Below are 9,088 nucleotides of genomic sequence, written 5' to 3'. Positions count from 1 at the left end.
GTCCTTCATCCTTAACCTTCTCCAATGTGCACAAGATAATATTTTCAAAGTAAATCCAGGCAGCCTCCCCACAGTGACTCCATTCCCACAGAGGATCAGGCACGGAGCACGGGCAGTGTTCCTGGATGACTGGCACCAGGAGCAGAGTCAGCTCGGGATGAAAGTTGGAAAGTCGGTGAGAGAACAAGATGGCTGGACGTCTCCCTCATTATGAGCCTCATCTGTTTCACAAGGAAAGAGGAGACGAGAGAAGACAGAGAAGCTTCACATTGGCAAAAAGTTTTTGCTGGCACTGGTTTGATGTCTCATCGAGCGTCTCAAGGCCCGACTGAAGTCAAGGCTCCGAATCTTTCCAGCAGAATAATTGCACCTCAGTTGTAGCTCGTCTCTGCAGCTGGAGGCTCCAGCTCAGTTAGTTCCCATGCGTTCGCTGCTCCGTGCACATTTACTTTAAATGAACAGACCCGAGAAGGCGGAAGGACGGGGGGGAGACAGACAGGGACACCCACAGGGATTTATTGACTTTCATGAAGCGTATTATTGCAGATAGCACAAATAGCTTGAATTATCTTTACATATAAAGTCTTAAAAGGTGATTCATGCCTCCACGTACTGCATAAATATAGAGTTATACTCTCTCTCTCTGGGAGGCGTGTGCATGCTAGTGACAGTAAAAGGCTTTGTGCTCTATCACGTTTGTGAGTTTATTATCTTATGTAAGGTTTGGATATTAAATAAAGCAAAGTCAAAGTGCGCGTAAGCCATTAATTAACTAAATAGACTGAAACATCCTTATTCTCTTGATACGGATAAATAGCTTAAAAGAAAATATTATCTTGAATAAGCAGATCTGAGCAATAGGGGCCTGCCTTCGTAATAAATGATTTAAACCGACCATATCGAGTTAGAGAAGAAAGCGAATGGCCCACAGGAAGTGCTTTTTAACTTTTATTGCCCCTGGGAAACCCAACGCCACAGCCACCCCCACAATCTTCATCTCGTCCGGTTGTCCCGATCATAAATTGTTCAAAGCTGAACCTTCCAGGCGCTTTTTTTCAGTCTACCACATTTACGGCCGATGTTTCGCATGACAAGCAGAAACCAAACATAAAAAAACGTTTACCCATATTACTCAGATTCTCCAGTGTACAAGCCTTTATGCCTCTTTTGCTTTAAGTTGTAGTTTTTTAAGTTAATAGGCAGAGTGTGTCCCTCTGCTGCAATAATGGAGAAATGCATCATTAATCCAGAGGGAAATTGTAATAGTTAGTGATTCAAATGAGAGATTCATCTGAGTTGTTTATACAGAATTAAATAGGACTGACTTAATAACATGCTTGTACGTTTCCTCAAACCAGAGGCGAACGGAAAAAAGCCAACAAGTCCATGAGGCATTAAATCAATTAAATACCTGTCGTCACCAGTAATGGTCTTACAGGAATATTGGATTTTTATATCTTTCATCAAATCCTAATTTTCTCTGGGCACTGCTCAATTTGACCAGATATGGAAAAGGGCCAAACTGCACTATAGCAAAACTTTGGGAGGTTATAATCCATCCTACAGCTCAAGAGGAGTGAGGGATCAGCCGTTCATAACATGATGTTGTGCTTCTCCTCATATGAAGGAGTTAAATAACAGAATCATTTATTAGTATATAACTACAAATATCATAACAACGGAGTGGATGAAAATATGAATCCATAAGTTGTAATTGGTGCTAAAACGACAACCGTCTTCAGGTGATAATAAAAAAGACAAATGTCTGCATTTTAATGAAAAATGTTTTAATGAATCACAGAGCCTCACATAAAACTTTTCTCACCCCATAACCCATAATTATGAAAGTCGTACTTTAATGCATGTAAAAGTCAAATAGATTCAAGAAGCTCCGTATTTCATCCTGAAGGTTCAGGGGGGGGGGGGGCACTCAAACATAACTTTATGGCTTCTTCCTCAAACCTTGCCTCTTGGTGTGGAGCCCTGTCAGTGGATATTTACACACATGCAGGTTATGTGACTGTAAGGCTGGAGATCCAGAGCAAACAAACCATCTGTCAGGTCGCCAGGCTGAGGGACAACGTTAATGTTCAAGGCAGTGACGTGCGTGCTGCTTCGCTTCCCAGACTCTCAGTGATTAAAAGTATTGGGCTAAAGTTTAAAGGATTTATAATCAAACTAATCGCTGACGCCGCAATCTGGGTTTTGGTTTTTAGCTCCACCACAGATCAAGCAAAACCCCCCCGATGCTGGATGTTTTAATGTGGTGAGCTCGTCTGAAGTCTTCCCTATGCCCGGGCTTGTCCCTGGACGTCACGCTCGCTCAGTAATAGGCTTTGAAATATTAAGAACAGGCAGATAGTCGCAAAGTCGCAGTAGCTGAAGGCTCCAGTGTGACAGGCTGCATCCAAAAACATAATCCTGCTCTCAGCCGCACAGATCCCTCAATCTGTGCAGATTCCTAACGTTACAATCCGCTTTTCTTTGCATTTCCTCATTTCTCATGTAAAACGGTTGCCTACAAGTCTGTATAGTTCTCTTTTCCTGGCTGTTCTAAAAAAATACACAAGTTTTTTACTGCTGAATTATCTATTATAGATTTGTTGTGTTGCTGCTGTCCCTGGCAGCCTGGTGCAGCTCGCTCTAAATTATGGATCTAGTCATCCTCTCTTGAATTATGCCATTGATCTGTGTGTAGAACTGCAGAAGTTCGAGCAAAGTTTACTTTGCTTTCGTTAATGAATTCCACAAAGGGAGAGGGATCCGCCTCGGTGTTAATTTCAGATGCAGTGTTGTTTTATTCCAAACTAATGAAGTTATTTGTTTATCTTCAAACTTTCGGACTCTATACAGGAATGGAACTCTTGAAACCAAGGTCTAACAGTTCTACACGTCTGTGTGGCTGTTATCAAAGAAAATCTAGAATCCAGGCTCTCAGTAGAGGGACGTCTCCACCAAGGCTGAACAATCCTTGTTATTATTTATTTTCCAGTCTTAATGACCACCTCAGCCATCAGGGGCAGTTTGCAGTGTTCAGTGTCTTGACCAAGGAAACTTTGGCAAACTCTGAGAATCAAACCATCAAACCCACCTGAGCCACGGTCACAAAGTAGAAATACTCAAGCAGGAGGATATGGGCTGATAAACTAAATGATTTACTTCCTCCTTCAAGAAAATCGTGTTTTCATAGGTGTTGGTTTGTTTGTTAGCAGGATGATACTAAAACTATGGAACAGCTTTATATGAGACTTGGTGGAAGGGTGTAATGTGGGTCAGAGAAGAACCTAGTTAATGTTGTGTGGGTTCAGGAATTTCCTAATATCACCTTCCTTACATTGTGAGATTTCTTGGATCAAGAATAATTCATAGATCACGAAGAAAAGAAAATCAGGCATGTTAAGGACTTTTTATGTTGCAGATCCAAATAAGAATTTTAATGTGTTTCTCATGAGGGTACAGCTGGGCCTTGGTGAAGGTCTTTGCTCTGATGAGAACCATTCTGGTTAGTTCAATAAAAGGAATAACAAATCACTGCAGACAAATCAACAAACAGAAAAACCTAACCTCCCTGGTGGAGGTAGCACAGCTTATCTTGCTCGATCGATAAAATATCCTAAAGTAGTGAGAAGGAAAAGTTCAACTGTCTCGGTCAGCATATATGACATTACACCCCCCCCCCCACACACACACACACACACCCCCAATCCACTCTAGAAACTGTAATATTTGAAACAAATAACCAGATTTCCTCCTCTCAGCTTTATGAGTGTGCCAATGTGTGTCATCCTTCAATCTCCTATAAGAGGAATAGCACACGGGGGGGGGGGGGGGGGGATCTCTTCTACGGGTGGATTACAGAGAAAGCTCCCCAAAGATAAAGATGAAGACAGATTCCTTTAATATCTTTGTCATAACACAACCAGGACACCTTGCCTGTGTGACACATGGATACGGCTCCAGTCCAAACTGATCACGGCTCCGTGGTTAAAGCCTCTGTGGGGACGAGGGAGCAACCGTCAGGTTTTCAACGGGCAGGGAGAAAATCAATCATTTGTTGTGAGGAAGTGTCGAGCGGCTCCAGGAGTAGAATAAGGGCAATAGACACGCTTCCTGATCATTCAACCACAAACCCTTCAGTTCAGTCTGGTTACTGTGTGAAGGAGCATTGTTCAATCACACAGAGGATTTTTAAATCAGCTTTTCCAAATTGCCAGAATGTCCGGCTGAATTTCAGGGAAGGAGAAATTATACAAACCATATCTACGACCTCTATTTCAGGCAATGTCGGAGTTGCATCAATAAGAGCAGAATATAATATTTGACTCAAAGCACAAGGGGAAGCTGAACATTAATGTGATATTTTATGGAACTTCTGCGTCTAATTTTGCATAGTTACAATTATTCATCCAAATTTGACAAGTAAACATAAACAGATGTGTAATTTCTTTTTTAACAGGACCTTCCAGGCTAAAGATTATGTGAGGAACAGTTTCAGGTCAATGTTAGCATGCTAATACTGACAGTGTTCACATAATAACATGGTCGTTTCTCTCTCAATGAGTTAGTTTGTCGGTTGGGTGATAAGTTGGTCAACTAGTTAGTAAGTTTATAGGTTGGTAGATTAGTTGATTGACGAGTTGTTTCATTGATTTGTTCAAGTGGTCCGATCTAGTTAATGCCTATATTCTTTTCTTGTAAACTCTTTTTTTACAACTTTTTGTTCCCCTAAAATGTCTTAAATAAGCATCTGATGGCTATTTGAAACCAACAGTCCCATGGGGCTTACACTGTCGGTTAAAACCTAAAACCAGAAGATGTTTTGTGGAAACCCATTAGACCAAAAACAACAAGCAGCTCTCCAGAACCTTTGAAAAGCCAATTTCTCAACATCTAACTAATCTTGGATAAATTCCACAATGATGCTGTGGTTAAAAATACCCTGGAGGAACTGTCAGGGTTAGAGGAGAGAGGAGGATGTTAGATCCGACTCCTCCACCATAATTCATGTGTATGACACACATAAGACAAAAAGACAGAGGTTAAACCTCTGGAAAACGAGCCTCCCTTGAGCCACAACAATGCAAATGAACGGTGTGTTTTCAATTACACGAAACCAGCTCCACCATAGGCTGCGTCAGTGAGATGCCTCAGCGTCAACATAATGCTGCTTTTCAGTGAAGTCCTGAAAATCAAACACGTCTTAGTTCGACCACTGCTAATCTCACAGACAGAGGGACTTGTCACAAGTTTCTAATTTTCAGATCAAACTTGATGGATTGCAGGATATTCAAGCAAATTACAGGCTGCCTCCTTCGGGCAAGATGTACATATTTGTGGGATTTGACAAAGGAAAATGCCACAGTAGCAATTATGATCTCTGCACTGCAGAATTATTGCATATGTGGTGGCAGAGCATGGGAATAATGACAGATTTTGCTGCGTAAAAAAAAAGGACGTTTCTTGAAGCATTCATTTTACAACATTCTTGTATGACACAAATTAAATCCCAAAAAATCCTGAACAAGATATTTCATCATCGTCCATAAAACACGCTGGAGGCAACATTAAATGATGATGATGAAGCTTAGCGGGTTTATTCTCTAGTGACAAAACTTGGATTCTTAAAGTTCTCTGGATTGTGGTTCACCGAACCTCCCGAGAGACACACAAGCCAACAAATCTTTCCCAGGCGCTGTGTGTGCCACATCGAGCTCTGCTTTGCTTAATTGTTTCCCGTGTGAAGGGACCAGTGAGCACAATGTGTGTTATTATGCTGGTCCGCCGGGTGCTGGTTTTCACGCTGCGCCCCGTGCACTCAGGTTCTTTAGCCTCTGTGAGGTCCCCTCTGCGTCTCTCCAACATGGCTGTCAGTTTGACTCTGGCTCAGAGCAGGGAATGGGACCACCTTCTCATAGGCCCACATTGTAGTGCCCGCTTGCCTCGGGCTTGAAGACAGTCCAGCTTCCCCGCTTGGTGTGTGGAACCTGGGAAAACAGGGGTTGTGGGGTTGGAGCGGGGACAGAGAGGAGGGAGCAGGGGAAGAAGAAGGGAGGGGGGGGGGCATTGGAAGTGATATCTCCTTACATGGCTTCCGCTCTTCTCATTTTCTCCTCATTATCAGGATGTCTGGTGCCAGACCTTCAGCTTGTTCCAGCTGAGGTGAGAGATGAGATACAAAGTGCAGTTGGTCACACAGGGGGGGGGGGAGGCCAGCTCCTGTTCTGGGGTCTGCTTTTGATGAAGCGCTCTGTGGTTAAATAAATAACACATGTCCCCTTGGTCCAAAAATATGAACGAACAAATGGGTTATTTATTCATCTGTGCATATTTGTTCTTAATCTTCTCCAGATTATTTCACACTTCTTTATCTTGCACCTCCTGGATTTGCACTGTTCACAGAGACCGGCAGCTCCCACACCCCCACATCCTTGACGGGAGGTCGAGGTTTATCTGATGTTTAATTTACAGAGCGCACTGTATATGTGCACTATGCATCCACCAGCAGCTCAACTGCTCTCCTCCACCAGGCTTCAGCCTCTGCTGGTAGCCTGTGATGTGTTGCCTCTTTCATGTGCCGCCAGAGGAAAGGGAACGGGCAGAGAATAACATTGTGCTCCAGGCAGAGGATCTCTGCTGGACTGCAGAGGGACTGAGTGGTTTCTCTGCCACAGGGATCCACAGCACAGTGGGACACAGAGAGAGCTTCGTGCACACACACAGACACACACACACACAGACACACACACACAGACACATTCCAGACGCTCACGTGCATCGCTACAGTAACCATCCATCTCTCGTCCCCCAGGTTTTGTCTTTCAGCTCAGACTCGACTTAAGACATTTGCTGCGTCACACTATCACATGTGAGATGTGTTCCTCAAGATCTGTTTTTACAGTCGGGGAGGATCAGTCATCAAACACTTATTGAACAACGTCTTTTGAGCCCAACAAACTCCCTGAAACACTAAAAACTGAACCATTGTCGAGAGAGAATGCAAAATAAATCACGTTCTGTTTCGTAGATATATGTTTGATGATATTCTCTTCACATTCTTCTCACACGAAACAGCAGCGGAATCATCCAGTTGCATTCGCAGTAAGTGAATATAGCTCTGATGGACGTATACTTTGCATTGTGCCCCTTGTACATCAGATGATCACACTAGTTTCTCTGAATTTTCATTCATATCTCAATCTGTCTGTCTCTGTATCCGTCCGGCCTTTAACATTGATGATATAAATGTGATAAACCAGCGTTTTGTCACATGCACGCATCATTCCCTGTGAATCCCCTGGTGCAAAGGACTTCTGAAAGCACCAGTCTGAAAACTAGGGGGGGAATTACTGAATGCAAATACACTAGACGACTGTTGCAGGAAAATTGCCAAAGGTGCAATCAAACATATGTTTGAATGGCTCCATGAATGATTCATGGGTGTTGTTTGGGTTTGGAAGGCGGAGGCGCTGACAGTAGCAGGTTGGAGTAAGTGCTGTCAGATCTGAGCTTCTAGCCACGGAGCGAGTGGACTGGCTTTTCTAAATGGAATCAATGGAAGCATTTTCCCTCTGCAAATGGTTTCCCCCGCTCTGTATTAAAATTGATTTCACATTAAATCAAAAGTGACTGAGGAAAGCAGCACAAAGAACCTGTTGACAGCGTGTGTGCAGATAAATAACAGCTTTATTGACCCGGGTCTCTTTTACAGTCCACTTTGATCCTTTAAAACAAAACTAAAAAAGAAAGAGAAGGCTTTTCTCTTCGGGGGCGACGTTAATGGGGTTCACCCGACTCCAAAGATCTTGTGGTCTCAGCCAAGGAGCTCTGGAGAATATGCTATCATTAAAAATCTTATGGGGACAATAATGCCTTGAGTGTCTGGTGGATGAGATGGAATCAGCCACAGGACAACAAACATTTCTGTGATGCAGCGTCCGTGGGCCTGTGGGACACTGATGTATGAGCGTGGTACAGCTCGGCTCCTGCTAAACGCTGAGGTGTGTGTCTGCACTGATCATAATCAGTGATATTCCTGCAGCCGGTTCTGTTTCCCAGTCTCCATAACTCACTGTCACATGCCGCCCATTCGTCCCCGAATATGCACGAGTGGGAAAAAAAACTCCCATTCAGCCGTTGCAAGGGGAACCGCTTTGAGATGGTGATATTTTGCAAGAGGCTCAGTGACAGGACGCTGCAGAAGGGAGTGTGTGTGGGGGGGGGGGGGTTGGGGGACAGGAGAGAGGGCTCATTATGCTGCCTTGACCTCCAGGGGTCAGGGACAGGAAGGAAGCCGGCGGAGCAGAGCTGTTTTTTTGTTTTTAAACCGGACGAATATAATGATTTATTGTTTTTTACAGGAATAAGGAGGTTAAAATTATCTCTGAACATCTCCTCATATTCTATTATTACAACTGGGTGTTGTATTCAGGTTTTTTTCAACTGTTTTTCAACATTCAGCATGAATCTGTAGCACTGTAAGAATCCTGCGCGGGCACACAGTCAAACCTACTTCTCCACATTGACCCCTGTGGGACATGTGGCTGCAATAAGCCTCTTCCACACATCCCAGTCCTGAGCCACGGTTGATGCTTCGCCCCATGACGGACCCGTCTCCTCCTGCTCAGTCTTCACATTTCTTCGTCCTGTCATCGTCGGCCCGTCTCTCTTTCTCTTGCCAGCTGGATTTAATCTCCGGGCAGCTTCAGGGATCCCAGCCCTGATCCTTCTCCTCCTGATCTCAAGGGACGAGTCCTCACAGCCAGACGTCTTATACAGATCCTCACCGGGTGTTTGCCTTGACCTGTAGATGTTGCAGATCTTTCATAGAACCCAATGAAAGTATCTGATTTATGTCATGTAATGTCTGAAAACATGCATGAAAACAGGTTTAAATCTGTGTTTTATTTATCTGCACCTTCTCGTTGTCCTCCCGCGATGAGACAATAACAGACTGAAAAGCCGAGTTTCACCTTTTTCCACCTCTGACAGGTGGACAAATCCAAAGTGATGTCACAGGGTCCTGGAGTACAGACAGGAACAATATCACCTCTGCAAGGTGAGAAATGAAACCACGGCAAGTCAAGTTTTC

Source organism: Platichthys flesus, chromosome 6 (genome assembly GCF_949316205.1).
Source record: "Platichthys flesus chromosome 6, fPlaFle2.1, whole genome shotgun sequence".
In the NCBI taxonomy this organism is placed as follows: domain Eukaryota; kingdom Metazoa; phylum Chordata; class Actinopteri; order Pleuronectiformes; family Pleuronectidae; genus Platichthys; species Platichthys flesus.
This window is presented reverse-complemented; position numbering follows the sequence as displayed.